This window comes from Dendrobates tinctorius, unplaced genomic scaffold, assembly GCF_039654945.1.
Source record: "Dendrobates tinctorius isolate UK_male_01 unplaced genomic scaffold, ASM3965494v1 ptg000034l, whole genome shotgun sequence".
NCBI lineage: Eukaryota > Metazoa > Chordata > Amphibia > Anura > Dendrobatidae > Dendrobates > Dendrobates tinctorius.
The window spans coordinates 5,320,542-5,337,408 of NW_027361702.1; the positions used below are offsets into that span (position 1 = coordinate 5,320,542).

At 42.7% G+C, this 16,867-nt stretch overlaps 1 long non-coding RNA gene across 1 annotated transcript; it reads left to right on the forward strand.

The window, feature by feature from the left end:
* Positions 1-265: 265 nt before the first annotated feature.
* On the forward strand, positions 266-12,251 carry LOC141087502 (uncharacterized). The gene is made up of 5 exons (XR_012231680.1): positions 266-1,176; positions 1,669-1,778; positions 1,874-2,018; positions 3,125-4,308; positions 11,902-12,251. It is a non-coding gene; the product is annotated as an uncharacterized lncRNA (long non-coding RNA).
* The last annotated feature ends 4,616 nt before the right edge of the window (positions 12,252-16,867 follow it).

A 16,867-nucleotide genomic window follows, 5' to 3' on the forward strand; every position in this document is an offset into this window, starting at 1 on the left:
TAGTGGAGTTTGGAGTCAGACTGTTTGAGGGTGTGCACAGGTGTCTTTTTATACTGATAACAAGTTTAAACAGGTGCCATTACTACAGGTAATGAGTGGAGGAAAGAGGAGACTCTTAAAGAAGAAGTTACAAGTCTGTGAGAGCCAGAAATCTTGATTGCTTGTTTCTGACCAAATACTTATTTTCCACCATAATATGCAAATAAAATGAAAAAAAAACAGACAATGTGATTTTCTGGATTTTTTTTTCTCAGTTTGTCTCCCATAGTTGAGGTCTACCTATGATGTAAATTACAGACGCCTCTCATCTTTTTAAGTGGTGGAACTTGCACTATTGCTGACTGACTAAATACTTTTTTTCCCCACTGTATATTAAATAGAAGGCTTTCTGATTCACATTATAAGAGTGCTATGCAGGTCCCATTATATTAAATGGAGGGTTATGTAGAGCCTTTTATATTATGTAAAACTGGGGGTTTCATTATATTAAATGGAATGCTTTGTAGAGCACATTATAATAAAAATGGAGGGCTATATGTGACCCCTGTCCCATTATATGAGGAAATCTGTCAGGCTCATTATATTAAATGGATGGCTATGTGGGGTCCACTATATTAAATGGAGCGCTATGTAGAGCCCCCATAAATTAAAAACTTTTTACAATAAAAAACGTCTTTTAGAGTTACAGCTGCCTGCTATAAATTGTAAATCAAGCCCCCCTTTATCACGCCCAAAGTTAGGGAAAAATTAAATTAAAAAAAGCATTTATTTCCATTTTCCCATTAGAGCTAGGGTTAGGTTATGTGCACACGTTGCGGATTCTCCCCCGGATTTTTCTGCACAAAATCCGCAGCTCTTGGCAGAAAACGCAGGTGCGTTTTTGATGCTTTTTTGATGTGGTTTTGGCTGTGGAATTGTCTGCATTTTTTCACAGCAACAGATAGTTTGCCAAACTAGACTAAAGAAAAAAAAAAATTGATGTTATTATCTTGTCCAACCCCTTCTTCCATTCTCTATTTTGCTTTTACCAAATCAACAATGGTGAGTGCCAGAAATGAGCAGCAGAGTGCCCAGCGGGCTGAAGAGTATAGCGCGCAGCGTTTATCGGTCCGCAGGCCATTCAGAATACTCATGCTGGGGTGTTTGCTGCAAATCCTGATGCGTCACAGAGAGCAGGTAAGATAAAGTAGATTAGGGTTGGATTAAGTTAGGGTTGAGATTCGGTTTAGGGTGGGGATTAGGGTTAGGAATGCGATTGGGGTTTGAGATTAGGGTTATAGTTGGGATTAAGGTTATGGTTGGGATTTGGATTAGGGTTGATTGGGGTTAGGGTTGTGATTAGGGTTTGGATTGGGAATAGACTTGGGGTTGGGATTTGGGTTATGGTAGGGATTTGGATTAGGGTTGTGATTGAGATTAGGGTTTGGATTAGGAATAGACTAGTGGTTGGGATTAGGGTTATGGTTGGGATTAAGGTTGTGATTGGGGTTAGGGTTGGGATTAGGGTTTGGATAAGGAATAGACTAGGGTTATGGTTGGGATTAGGGTTATGGTTGGGATTTGGGTTTGGGTTGGGGTTAGGAATAGGTTTGGGATTAGGATTCCGAAAATTCTTGACATGTCTGTTTTTTCACTGTGTTGTGTACTAAAACAATATTTTTATTTTAGGCCGAGCAGCAGCACAGGAGAATGTGAGCCTGTAAATTGTGGGTGCACCCACTCTTAGTGGAGAGAACAGAGAAAGGGCATTTTTATGTTCTTTACAACGATTTGAGGAGGTAAGTTGCCAAATATCTCAAGATAGTTTCCAACTTAGAATGTGTCCGAAAATATATAATCATTTTTTTTCATTTTTTTTATGTCAACTTTGCAGATATCTGGAAAAATTTGTCGTTCTACCGGCTTACAATCACCGCCTTTGATAATCTGCTACAAATCTTGTGTCCCCATCTTATATTGGCTGATATGTTAATGAGGAAGGCCATCATTGCTGAGGAAAGGCTGCTCATCACTTTGCGGTAAGTAACTAATTTTCTGTTTGTATGTCATTAGGCATCTTTCACACGTCATTGTATCCGGTACGTGTGATGAAAGTTTTCACATGTACTGGAGACACTGACACATGTAGACCCACTTAAATTAATGGGTCTATGCATATGTCAGCGTGTTTTTGCGGATCATGTGTCAGTGGGCAAAACACGCTGCCACTGTCATGCACACGTGCACATGGAGAACACACATTGATGTCCTCTGTGTAACACGCATTGCACTGGTGAAGCGCTACAGGAAGCGCTGTTTCCTGGCGGCAGGTGCTGGCATCATTCTCCCCTGGTCTGCAGGATTTCACTGCCATCAAGGAAGAATGGGATTTGTCTTCAGCACCTGCCACCTTGTAACTGCACTTTCTGTAGCGCTTGTTCCCAGCTAGCCATCTGTGTGGAAATGATGCAGCACATGGGCGGCACACGGTTGCCACATGTGTGCCTCGCACACACAGACACATTGACATGGATATCTTTGGTACAGTCTTTTACGGTACCACAAATATCCTGATATGTAAAACACGCCTGGAACCTGTCTGCATTGTTGCTGCTATAAGATGCGTCCACTGTCTTTCAGGGCTTATCTGCAGCATTCTATAATTAACCGCCCCGGTTAATGCACTACCACTCTCCTGCTTGCTTCATTGCTGTACTGCACAGGCGTACTTTTATGTTCTGATGAGTATGGACTAAAGTCCGGAGGTGTGCATGCGCTGGGCCTCTCAGACCTTTCCTGGCGCTTGCTCACTGCAGGAATTCGTTCTGCCCTCAACAGGCCAGATAACCACGGCTGAGCAGTAGAGCGTTGAAGCAAGCAGGAGGGCGGCGGTGGTGCGAAAAGATCAGAGTGGCCTGACGCGGACCTTCAACTCCCATCTGACGTGACCGCCCCACGCAATTGTTTGTAATTTTGTGTTTATTTAGAGCTTTCGTGTCAGACCGGGGCGTTAGCGACACCATTATAGAATGCTTCAGATAAGACCTGAAAGGCGGTGGACGCATCTTATAGCGGCCATAACTGCTGACAGGTTCCCTTACATTTTTGTGTGACATTTCTAATAATCTTTTAATTTTCTTTGCAGATTTTTAGCCACAGTAGAGAGCTACACATCTTTACACCTCCAATTTAGAATTGTAAATCCACCATCTCTAAAATTGTAAGGTGCACATGTACCGTCATCTGGCAGAAGTTGCAGCTCATGGTGATGTCTTCCCCAACCGAGGAGACTTGGCTGCCGGATGCGCAACGTGGGTCTGGGAAGGCCATCCAACTCGGGTGTGTGTGTGAGAGAAACTTTTACTGACTATTTTATGAGTCTAGAAGGTCCTGTGCACTGGCAAAACTCCTGTGATGGTGTTGGGCACCCTGAACAGCAGTGAAAGATGAAAGAATAAGATTGAGCGGCACCAATGAAGGACCCGTCAAGCAACATGAAAATGTTTTTTTAGTAAAAAAAAATTATTCTGTATGTATTTGGATTGTTAATTTTATGTGCGTTATTTTTTTCTTTTTACTAAGTGGGTTTTGTTCCCAAAAATGTTTCTAGATTCTTCTACTTCCCATAGTCCTGTTCCCTAGACTATCATACATATTCTCTACCCCATAGTCCTGCGCTCATGTACCCATAACACAGGTTATAGCCCTTTTATATCCTCCTTATGATAATGTTTATAAAGAACACCAAATGACTAAGTTATGGTACTGCGGGTAATAGCTAGTGTTGATGCATCCGTAGGGTAACTTGCAGTTGGTGAGGGCATTTCAGTGCTGTATGGTCGACTTGTTTGGTAGTCAGGTTGGGTTTGTTGTTGGGCTTGGTTTCTTCTCCAAAAAACCCCATCAAAATTTCATCATATGGAGAAATTGGAGCAGGGTCCTGCAGAGCTGTCAGTGACATTTGCACCAGATTCGTGAAAATGGACTGCCTATCCAGTGTCAGTGAGCGAGCCTTGTTTGCAATTTGCAAGGCAAAAAAATCGAACTCATCCTCAGTCGTTAATTTTTTTTATCACTGCCAGAGTCTCAGTTGCAGCTTTGATGGTTGTATCACTTTTTTTTTAGTTTTTTTTTTTTTTGTTTGGCTCTCCTGACACCGGATAGGCAGCTCTTTGTGTAACCGCTTCTTCGGCACCAGAAACTCCAGCAGCGGCGGACGCCGATGTGCCAGCAGTTGATGAAGATGGGGCACCAGCAGAGATGGAGAACATGTGCCGCCAGCTCCAGATGAAGTTCCTGCTCCATCTTCGGATTCATCCTCAGCAGGAGGTAAAATGTTCCCTTGAGTGCTGTGTGAAAAAAAACAAACATATTGATTGGGGTATGTTTCCGTGCTGCGTAGGAGCATCGCTTTGGAGGCAGCAAAAAGATTGCTCAGCCGAAAGCGCTGCCAACTTTTTTTCTTACACATGGTGATAACGCATGTTTAACCCCTTCATGACCAAGCCTATTTTGACCTTAATGACCAGGCCATTTTTTGCAATTCTGACCAGTGTCCCTTTATGAGGTAATAACTCAGGAACGCTTCAACGGATCCTAGCGATTCTGAGATCGTTTTTTCCTGACATATTGGGCTTCATGTTAGTGGTAAATTTAGGTCGATAATTTATGCGTTTATTTGTGAAAAAGTCAGAAATTTGGCGAAAATTTAGAAAATTTCGCAATTTTCAAATTTTGAATTTTTTTTCTGTTAAACCAGAGAGTTATGTGACAAAAAATAGTTACTAAATAACATTTCCCACATGTCTACTTTACATCAGCACAATTTTGGAAACAAAATATTTTTTTGTTAGGAAGTTATAAGGGTTAAAAGTTGACCAGCGATTTCTCATTTTTACAATAAAATATACAAAACCATTTTTTTTAGGGACCACCTCACATTTGAAGTCACTTTAAGGGGTCTATATGGCAGAAAATACCCAAAAGTGACACCATTCTAAAAACTGCACCCCTCAAGCTACTCAAAACTACATTCATGAAGATTATTAACCCTTCAGGTGCTTCACAGGAACTAAAGCAACGTGGAAAGAAAAAATGGACATTTTAATTTTTCCAACAAAAATTTTCTTTTAGCATCAATTTTTTCATTTTCACATAGGCAACAGGATAAAATGGATCCTAAAAATTGTTGGGCAATTTCTCCTGAGTACACCGATACCTCATATGTGGTCATAAACCACTGTTTGGGCGCACGGCAGGGCTCAGAAGGGAAGGAGCACCATTTGACTTTTTGAATGGAAAATATGCTGGACTATTTAGCGGTTGCCATGTCGCGTATGGAGAGCCCCTGTGTGCCTAAACATTGGAGCTCCCCCACAAGTGACCCCATTTTGGAAACTAGACCCCACAAGGAACTTATCTAGATGCATAGTGATCACTTTGAACCCCCAGGTACTTCACAAATTGATATGTAAAAAAAAAAAGTACTTTTTTTTCACAAAAATTGTCTTTTAGTCTCAGTTTTTTCATTTTCACATGGATCCTAAAATTTGTTAAAAAATTTCTCCTGAGTACACCGATACCTCATATGTGGTCATAAACCACTGTTTGAGCGCACGGCAGGGTCCGGAAGGGAAGGAGCACCATTTGACTTTTTGAATGGAAAATTAGCTCCAATCGTTATCGGACACCATATCGTGTTTGGAGAGCCCCTGTGTGCCTAAACATTGGCGCTCCCCCACAAATGACCCCATTTTGGACCTAGACCCCCTAAGGAACTTATCTAGATGCATAGTGAGCACTTTGAACCCCCAAGTGCTTCACAAAAGTTTATAACGCAGAGCCATGAAAATAAAAAATATTTTTTCCTCAAAAAATTTTTTAGTGCGCAATTTTTTATTTTCACAAGGGTACGAGGATAAATTAGACCCCAAAAGTTGTCCAGTTTGTCCTGAGTACACTGGTACCCCATATGTGGGTGGGGACCACTGTTTGGGTACACGTCGGGGCTCGGAAGGGAAGTAGTGACATTATGAAATGCTGACTTTGATGGAATGGTCTGCGGGCACCATGTAACATTTGCAGAGCCCCTGATGTACCTAAACAGTGGAAACCCCCCACAAGTGACCCCATTTTGGAAACTAGACCTCCCAAGGAACTTATCTAGATGCCTGGTGAGCACTTTGAACCCCCAAGGGCTTCACAGAAGTTTATAACGCAGAGACGTGAAAATAAAAAAAAAATATTCCACAAAAATAATTTTTTAGCCCCCAATTTTTTATTTTCCCAAGGGTACCAGGAGAAATTAGACCCCCAAAGTTGTTGTGCAATTTTTCCTGAGTACGCTGATACCCCATATGTTGGGGTAAACCACTGTTTGGGCACACGTCGGGGCTTGGAAGGGAGGGAGCACCGTTTAACTTTTTGAACGCAAAATTAGCTGGAATCAATGGTTGCACCAGGTCGCGTTTGGAGACCCCCTGATGTGCCTAAACAGTGGAAACCCCACAATTCTAACTTCAACCCTAACCCCAACACACCCCTGACCACAGCCCTAACCCCAACACATCCCTAACCCTAATCCCAACCCTAACCCCAACACACCCCTAACCCTAATTCCAACCCTAGCCCTAATTCCAACCCTAACCCTAATTCCAACCATAACCCTAATTGTAACCCTCTTTCCAACCCTAACCCTCTTTCCAACCCTAACCCTCTTTCCAAACCTAACCCTCTTTCCAACCCGGACCCTCTTTCCAACCTGGACCCTAACCCTCTTTCCAACCCTAACCCTCTTTCCAACCCGGACCCTCTTTCCAACCCTAACCCTCTTTCCAACCCTAACCCTCCTTCCAACCCTAACCCTAATGGAAAAATAAAAATAATTTCTTTATTTTATTAGTTGATCCTGCCTATGGGGGTGATAAACGGGGATATTTACATTTCATTCTATTTTGATCACTGTGAAAGTGATCAAAATGAATGAATGGAAATTGGAGCCGGCGGGCGCACTGCGCATGCGCCCGCCATTTTCCAATATGGTGGCGTCCATGGTCCAGGACCGCAGGACACCGGGAGCCATAACGGCACTCGGTGAGTACCGGGAGGTGGGAGGGGGGCAATCGGAAGCCGGGGGGAGCGGAGGGAAGGCAGGGGGGGAGATGATGACAGCGGCGTCACATCGCCACTGTCATTCAGTGGCGGGGGGCAGATCGCCCCCGTTAACGGGTGGGGGGGGTCGGATCGCTTTCACCAGCCATGTCCGATGCTACAGCAGCGTCGGACATGGCTGGATTGTAATATTTCATCAATTTTCATTGATGAAATATTACTATTGCTCTGATTGGCTGTTTCACTTTTAACAGCCAATCAGAGCGATCGTAGTCACGTGGGGGCGAAGCCACGCCCCCCTATGCTGAAGAACAAAGCCCCCTGTATCTGCGGGTCGGGTGACCTTTCAGTGACCTAGATCACCCGACCCGCAGGGGGGGCTTTAAAGGCATGACGCCACATAGGCGTCACTGGTCAGATTTGTACCAGGTTTCATGACACCTATGTGGCGTCATTGGTCGTGAAGGGGTTAAAACACATGCAGAATCAACACATGCTATCAATATACTGTGCTAGTAATCTTGCGGAGACAGAGGGAAACGCAAGACAAGTGACATGCTGTGGTGTCAAAAGACGTGCCACATGTCCGATGACATAGGTCTGCCACCTCCATGTTTGTACGCATAGTTGAGAGGGGATTTCATCACATCTCCACTATGCTGTTCTATCTGGACACTACAAATTGAGTGCTGCAGCTGTATGCAGCATTCAATACGCAGCCAATTGTGCTATACCACGTGATAATAGCTGTAATTACAGATTTTGATTTTTTTAATAAAAAATTACCTCCGCAATGTCCTGCTTGTTAGCAGAAATTGTAGCTCATCATAAAATGAGGTTTGCCTGGTGGGAGAGGAGCAACTTTTGGCACAGCTGGAGACAAATTTGTGGACTCTGTCCCTCACCGACCGCCGCCTTTGTTTAACATCTTTCTCTAAAAATCAAAAATAAACACTTAATCACATTTTTAAAAACTAATAGAAACATTTTAAATAACATAATTACCAATTTGCAACTGTGTTGCATTTGGGAATGAATCCCATTCGGGATATAGCTGCCTTAAAGGTTTTGTACAGCAGTGGTCACGGGAAGATCGGTCCTTGTATGCCTCATCTGCGGGGTCCCATATGGGAAGAAAATAACGTACCTACAATGTTTACAATAATGTCATTAGATACTATAGTCAACAACCAAAAAAAAAATTAGATATTTAAATATAACCTACCATAACCACAGGCCGAAGGATAACACAAACAAAAACACCTAATCCCAAACCTAACACATCCCAACCCTAATCCCAAACCTAACACATCCCAACCCCTAATCCCAACCCTAATCCCAAACCAAACACTAATCCCAGCCATAATCCTAAACCTAACACTAATCCCAGTCATAACCCTAATCCTAACCCTAATCACAAAATGCAGAAATAATTAAATATATTTTTATTTTAAGTTTTTATTTTGGGTAGCTAACAAAAGGGGTTAGCGACAAAAAATGCGTGGGCTCCCGCGCAATTTTCTGCGCCAGAGTGGGAAAGCCGACGGCCGGGGTCCAATATGTGTAGCCTGGGAAGGGGTTAATAACCATGGATCTTCCCAGGCCATGAATATCAGCCCTCAGCTGTCTGCGTAGCCTTTCTGACTATAGAAATAGGGGGACCCCAAAAAAGAAATGACGTGGGGGGTCCCCCTATATTTTATAGCCAGAAAGGCTAAGCAGACAGCTGCGGCTTAACCCCTTCATGACAGGCAATACGTATATTTACTGACCTGAGATATAAGGGAATATCATCCCCATACAGGTGACAATCCAGCAGCTGTTGGCTGTCCACTATATCTGACAACTTGCTGTATCACAAATGATCAGTGTTGGCACCGTCCATATCTTTAACCCCTTAGTTACTGCTGTCAAAAGTGACTACATCAAATAAATGGTTAATAGATTGTGGGGTTTTGCACTTTATCTAATTGACACACCGAGATCATGATTGTGTGGTCCTGATGTTTGCCATAGCAGTTCATGGCAAAATAGCAGCCTTAGAGTCTCCTGGCTACTGCGGCCAGTTGAGAAGTTAGCAACATTTAGGTGGTAAACAAACACTTTTTCATTCCAGCTATACCACTTTGCATTAATTCCTGAAAATCACCTGAAGGGTTAATAAACTACCTGACAGCAGTTTTCAATATGTCAGGGGGTGCAGTTTTTAAAATGGTATCATGTTTGGGGTTTTCCAATATACACTCACTGGCCACTTTATTAGGTACACCTGTCCAACTGTGTGTTAAGACTTAATTTCTAATCAGCCAATCACATGGCGGCAACTCAGTGCATTTAGGCATGTAGACATGGTCAAGACAATCTCCTGCAGTTCAAACCGAGCATCAGTATGGGGAAGAAAGGTGATTTGAGTGCCTTTGAACGTGGCATGATTGTTGGTGCCAGAAGGGCTGGTCTGAGTATTACAGAAACTGCTGATCTACTGGGATTTTCACGCACAACCATCTCTAGGGTTTACAGAGAATGGTCCGAAAAAGAAAAAAAATCCAGTGAGCGGCAGTTCTGTGGCCGGAAATGCCTTGTTGATGCCAGAGGTCAGAGGAGAATGGGCAGACTGGTTCGAGCTGATAGAAAGGCAACAGTGACTCAAATTGCCACCCGTTACAACCAAGGTAGGCAGAAGAGCATCTCTGAACGCACAATGCGTCGAACTTTGAGGCAGATGGGCTACAGCAGCAGAAGACCACACCGGGTACCACTCCTCTCAGCTAAGAACAGGAAACTGAGGCTACAATTTGCACAAGCTCATCGAAATTGGACAGTAGAAGATTGGAAAAACGTTGCCTGGTCTGATGAGTCTCGATTTCTGCTGCGACATTCGGATGGTAGGGTCAGAATTTGGCGTAAACAACATGAAAGCATGGATCCATCCTGCCTTGTATCAACGGTTCAGGCTGGTGGTGGTGGTGTCATGGTGTGGGGAATTTTTTCTTGGCACTCTTTGGGCCCCTTGGTACCAATTGAGCATCGTTGCAACGCCACAGCCTACCTGAGTATTGTTGCTGACCATGTCCATCCCTTTATGACCACAATGTACCCAACATCTGATGGCTACTTTCAGCAGGATAATGCGCCATGTCATAAAGCTCGAATCATCTCAGATTGGTTTCTTGAACATGACAATGAGTTCACTGTACTCAAATGGCCTCCTCAGTCACCAGATCTCAATCCAATAGAGCATCTTTGGGATGTGGTGGAACGGGAGATTCGCATCAGGGATGTGCAGCCGACAAATCTGCGCCAACTGTGTGATGCCATCATGTCAATATGGTCCAAAATCTCTGAGGAATGCTTCCAGCACCTTGTTGAATCTCTGCCACGAAGAATTGAGGCAGTTCTGAAGGCAAAAGGGGGTCCAACCCGTTACTAGCATGGTGTACCTAATAAAGTGGCCAGTGAGTGTATAGCACCCCTAAAGTCATTTCAAACTTGGATAGGTCCCTCAAAAAAATAAATTTTGTAAATTTCCTTGAAAAAATGAAAAATTATTGCTACATTTTTAAACCTCCTAAAAGGGTAATAAAATTAGTGTTTTAAAAATGGTGATGATGTAAAGCAGGCATGAGGGAAATGTTATTTATTAATGTTTTTCTGTGGTATGACTATCTGGATTAAAGGGATAATCATTCAGAGTTTGAAAGCTGCAATTTTTTTTAAATTTTGTCAAGTTCCTGATATTTTTTAATAAACACAAAATATATCAATCTAAATTTACCACTATCATAAATTATAATGTGCCACGAAAAATCAGTCTCAAAATTACTGGGATTTGTTGAAGCATTCCAGAGTTATGACCACATAAAGTGACATTGGTCAGATTTTAAAAATTGGCCCGGTCACGAAGGGGTTAATATTTGTACCCTGGGAAGGGGTTAATACCCATGGATCCTCCCAGACCATGAATATCAGCCCTCAGCTGTCTGCATAGCCTTTCTGGCTATAGAAATAGGGGGACCCCCCAAAATAAATGACATGGGGTCCCACTATATTTTATAGCCAGAAAGACAACTGCGGGCTGATATTCATAGCCTAGGAAGGGGCCATAGGTATTGCCCCCCCCCGGCTACAAATTACCAGCCCTTAGCCACCCCAGAAATGGCGCATCTGTAAGATGTGCAAATTCCAGCACTTAGCCCTTCTCTTCCCACTCCTGTGTAGTGGTGGGATATGGGGTAATAAAAGGTTAATGTCACCTTTGACTGTAAGGTGACATTAAGCCCGATTTAATAGTGGAGAGGCGTCAATAAGACGCCGATCCATTATTAATCTAAAAAATAAAAGGAAATAAAACACAAAATAAAAGTATTTTAATGAAATAAAGACAGTTTTTGGCAAAATTATATTTTTCTTGTAATCCACCAAGTGACGCCCTCGTTCTAGAAAATATAACAAACCAATAATATACTCCCTGGTCCGATGTAGTCCAAAATCGAGTGTCCCACGACGATCTGCCATGGAGAACAGTCACATCAGGAGATGTGACTGCTCTACACGGCTAAGCTCCTGCAGTGTGTTACTGCGCATGCGTGAGAGTTTACCGGAGTTAAGTGACTCCGGTACTCGCTTTACGGCACTGCTGCGTGGGAAAACTTCCACGCAGCTCTATTGCCGTAAAGAGAGCACGGAGCTGCAGAACTTCGGGAAACGGCGACTGTATCGCCAGAGGACAGAATAGATCGCCGTGGAACAATCGATTTGGGATTTCTGCGGACAGAGTATAAATTTGGTTTAATTTTTTTACTTCTTTTCTAGAGGACAGAGGGCTTCAGGGACCAAGCTGTGGTATGTATTCTATGTTTTATGTCATGTATGTTACATGTATGTATGTTTTATGTGTTTTTTTGACTCACAATTGTGCTCGGTCGCAGCAGTCCCATACGGCGACTAAGCACAATTGACGCACTATCGCCGCATGGGGACTGACGCAGACAGACACATACATACCAAATAAAATCAGACGGCTGACATTGATCCCCATGCAACGATAGCCTTCCATGCTGCTGACAATATGGCGACTCCTTCTTCCCGGACACTACACTCCACCCACACACTTCCTCTTCCTCCTACATCACTGCCCTCTGCAGCGTTTTTGACATCCCAATCCGCAGCAAAAACGCAGATCTTTCTTCCATCTGCGGTTTTGCTGTGGATTTAACTGACTCAATGCAAGTCAATGGGTGCAGAAATGCCGCAGATACGCAAAAAGAATTGACATGCTGCAGAGAAAAAAAAAACGCTGCGAATCCGCGAGGTTTTTTCCGCACAGCGGTTTTTATTTTACATAGAATATGATAGCGTACAACGCAGCAAAATCTGCTGCGGATCCGCAGGGCCAAAAACGCTGCGGATCTGCAGCAGTATCCGCAACGTGTTAGGGGTGTGTTGGGGTTAGGGTTGGAGTTAAAATTGTTTTTTTTTTACACTATTTAGGCACATCAGGGGCTCTCCAAACGCAACATGGCATCTGATCTCAATTCCAGCCAATTCTGCGTTAAAAAAGTCAAACGGTGCTCTTTCCCGCCATGAGCCCAAATAGTGGTTAACCCCCACATATGGGGTATCGGCCTACTCAGGACAAATTGCACAACAACTTTTGGGGTCCAATTTCTCCTGTTACCCTTGGGAAAATAAAAAATTGGGGGCAAAAATATCATTTTTGTGAAAAAAATCTGATTTTTTTTTTTATGGCTCTACGTTATAAACTTCTGTGAAGCACTTGGGGGTTCAAAGTGCTCACCACACATCTAGATAAGTTCCTTGGGGGGTCTAGTTTCCAAAATGGGGTCACTTGTGGGTGGTTTCCACAGTTTAGGCACATCAGGGGCTCTCCAAAGGCAACATGACACCCGCAGACCATTCCATCAAAGTCTGCATTCCAAAACGTCACTACTTCCCTTCCGAGCCCCAACGTGTGCCCATACAGTAGTTTTCTCCCACATGTGGGATATCCGTGTACTCAGGACAAATTGGACAACTTTTGGGTTCCAATTTCTCGTGTTGCCCTTAGGAAAATAAAAATTTGGAGACTAAAAGATCATGTTTGTGGAAAAAATGTGTTTTTTTTTTAATTTTTTTATTTTCACGCCCGTGCGTTATAAACTTCTGTGAAGCACTGGGGGGTTCAAAGTGCTCACCACACATCTAGATAAGTTCCTGGGGGGGGGTCTAGTTTCCAAAATGGTGTAATTTGTGGGGTGTTTCCACTGTTTAGGCACAACAGGGGCTTTCCAAGCACGGTATGGCGTCCTATCTCAATTCCAGCCAAAAAGTCAAATGGTGCTGCTTCCCTTCCGAGCTCTGCCATGCGCCGAAATAGTCGTTTACCCCCACGTATGGGGTGTCAGCGTACTTGGGACAAATTTCACAATAATTTTTGGTGTCCCGTTACCCTTGGGAAAATAAAAATTGGGTGTGAAAAGATCATTTTTGTGGAAAAAATATGATTTTTTTAATTATACGGCTGTACGTTATAAACTGAAGCCCTTGGGGGTTCAAAGTTCTCACCACATATCTAGATAAGTTCCTTGGGGGGGTCTAATTTCCAAAATGGTGTCATTTGTGGGGGGGGGGGGATTTCCACTGTTTGGCCACATCAGAGGCTCTCCAAATGCGATATGACGTCAAGCCAATTCTGCGTTGAAAAAGTCAAACGGCCCTCATTCCCTTCCGAGCTCTGCCAGCGCCCAAACAATGGTTTACCCCCACATATGGGGTATCAGCGTACTCAGGACAAATTGCACAATAACTTTTGGGGACCTGTTTCCCTTGGAAAAATAAAAATTGGGGGTGAAAAGATCAATTTTTTGGAAAAAATTATTTTTTTTTAACCATAATTTTTTATTAATTTGTGCCAAGCATTACATCGTATTGACATTGATTTCTTAATGAATAACACAATATTATAGGGAATGGGGAGGGAGGAAAAAAGGGGAAAGGTGGTGACATTACATTTACCATCCAGTCACATTGTCCAAGTGTGAATCTATTACTTAACTACAATATTTAAAAATAGAAAAAACACGACACTCAATGAGGAGGGAGGTGCACAAGTCGGGTATCCAGCCAACTAACAATGTAGTGCAAAAACTTGGCACTCAAAAGAAAAATTGATTTGACAGTTCCTTTATTGTAAAAGGCATCCAGTTAATATACTACTTTTACTTCTTTAAACGTTTTCAGTCATACAATTGACCTTCATCAGAAACAGAATTTTTTCACAGTTGGTTTTAACTGAGAGGAACTGTAATGGAAAATTCCATATATTATTATTAAAGAACCGCTGTCATAAGTAGGCACTATTCAGTACTGGGTATATTCATTAATAATGTGGAGAAACAGACGTCTGGGAAGCAGCAGCTACTGAGGATGAAAGGACACCATTCATGTAGGAAATCACCAGACCCACGGGTTTGACACCTTAGGTTATACAGGGACCGGTAGATCCAATAATTGGGACCGGTAGATCCAATAATTGGTGTGGGTGTCCAGAAATTTGCACTGTAATATATTCAGGAAACTATCCTGTATTGTTTGTGACAGGCATGAATGTCCACAACTGGGTGCTGTGATTATCCAAATGGTCTGTCCTGCCCAGGGAGGCAAGTGTGTAACAGGGAGAGTGAACGCACTGTTCAGGAGAAGCACTGAGGGTGCAGAGGAATAGCGCTTGGTCTGTGACTGGACGCAGCACCCAGTTGTGTACATTCATGCCTGTCACAAACAATACAGGATAGTTTCCTGAATATATTACAGTGCAAATTTCTGGACACCCACACCAATTATTGGATCTACTGGTCCCTGTATAACCTAAGGTGTCAAACCCGTGGGTCTGGTGATTTCCTACATGAATGGTGTCCTTTCATCCTCAGTAGCTGCTGCTTCCCAGACGTCTGTTTCTCTACATTATTAACCCCTTCACCCCCAAGGGTGGTTTGCACGTTCATGACCGGGACAATTTTTACAATTCTGACCACTGTACCTTTATGAGGTCATAACTCTGGAACGCTTCCATGGATCCTGGTGATTCTGACATTGTTTTCTCGTGACATATTGTACTTCATGTTAGTGGTAAAATTTCATTCAAATAACTTGCGTTTATTTGTGAGAAAAATGGAAATTTGGCGAAAATTTTGAAAATTTCGCAATTTTCCAACTTAGAATTTTTATGCCCTTAAATCACAGAGATACGGCACACAAAAAACTTGATAACTAACATTTCCCACATGTTTACTTTACATCAGCACAATTTTGGAACCAAAATTTTTTTTTGTTAGGAAGTTATAAGGGTTAAAAGTTGACCAGCGATTTCTCATTTTTACAACACCATTTTATTTTAGGACCACATCACATTTGAAGCCACCTTGAGGAAAAACTGCACCCCTTAAGGTGCTCAAAACCACATTCAAGAAGTTTATTAACCCTTTAGGTGCGTCACAGGAATTTTTTTGAATATTTAAAAAAAAAAAATGAACATCTAACTTTTTTTCACAAAAAAAATACTTCAGGTTCAATTTTTTTTATTTTACCAAGGGTAACAGGAGAAATTGGACTGCAAAAGTTATTGTGCAATTTGTCCTGAGTACGCTGATAACTGATATGTGGGGGGGAACGACTGTTTCGGCGCATGGCAGAGCTCAGAATGGAAGGAGCGCCGTTTGACTTTTTCAATGCAAAATTGGCTGGAATTCGCCAAGTCAAGTTTGGAGAGTCCCTGATGTACCTAAACAGTGCCCCTACAAGTGACCCCATTTTGGAAACTAGACCCCCCCAAGGAACTTATCTAGATATGTGGTGAGAACTTTGAACCCACAAGGGCTTTATAGAAGTTTATAACGTACAGCGGTACAATTAAAAAATCATATTTTTTCCACAAAAATGATCTTTTCACCCCAATTTTTATTTTCCCAAGGGTAACAGGACCCTAAAAGTTATTGTGCAATTTGTCCTGATTACGCTGATACCCCACATGTTGGGGTAAACCACTATTTGGGCGCATGGCAGAGCTCGGAAGGGAAGCAGCGCCATTTGACGTTTTTGGCTGGAATTGAGATCGGACATCATGTCGCGATTGGAAAACCCCTGATGTACCAAAACAGTGGAAACCCCCACAAATGACACCATTTTGGAAACTAGACCCCCTAAGGAACTTATCTAGATGTGTGGTGAGCACTTTGAACCCCCCAGTGCTTCACAGAAGTTTATAACGCCCGGGCGTGAAAATAAAAAATTTGTATTTTTTCCACAAACATGATCTTTTAGTCACCATTTTTTTATTTTCCCAAGGGTACCAGGAGAAATTGAACGCCAAAAGTTGTTGTCCAATTTGTCCTGAGTATGCTGATACCCCATATGTGGGAGAAAACTACTGTATGGACACACGTCGGGGCTCGGAAGGGAAGCAGTGACATTTTGGAATGCAGACTTTGATGGAATGGTCTGCGGGTGTCATGTGCGTTTGGAGAGCCCCTGATGTACCTAAACTATTGAAACTCCCCACAAGTGACCCCATTTTGGAAACTAGGCCCCCACGGAACTTATCTAGATGTATGGTGAGCACTTTGAACCCCCAAGTGCTTCACAGAAGTTTATAACGCTCGGACGTGAAAATAAAAAAATCATTTTTTTCCACAAAAATGATATTTTTGCCCCCAATTTTTTATTTTCCTAAGGGTAACAGGAGAAATTGGACCACAAAAATTGTTTTGCAATTTGACCTGAG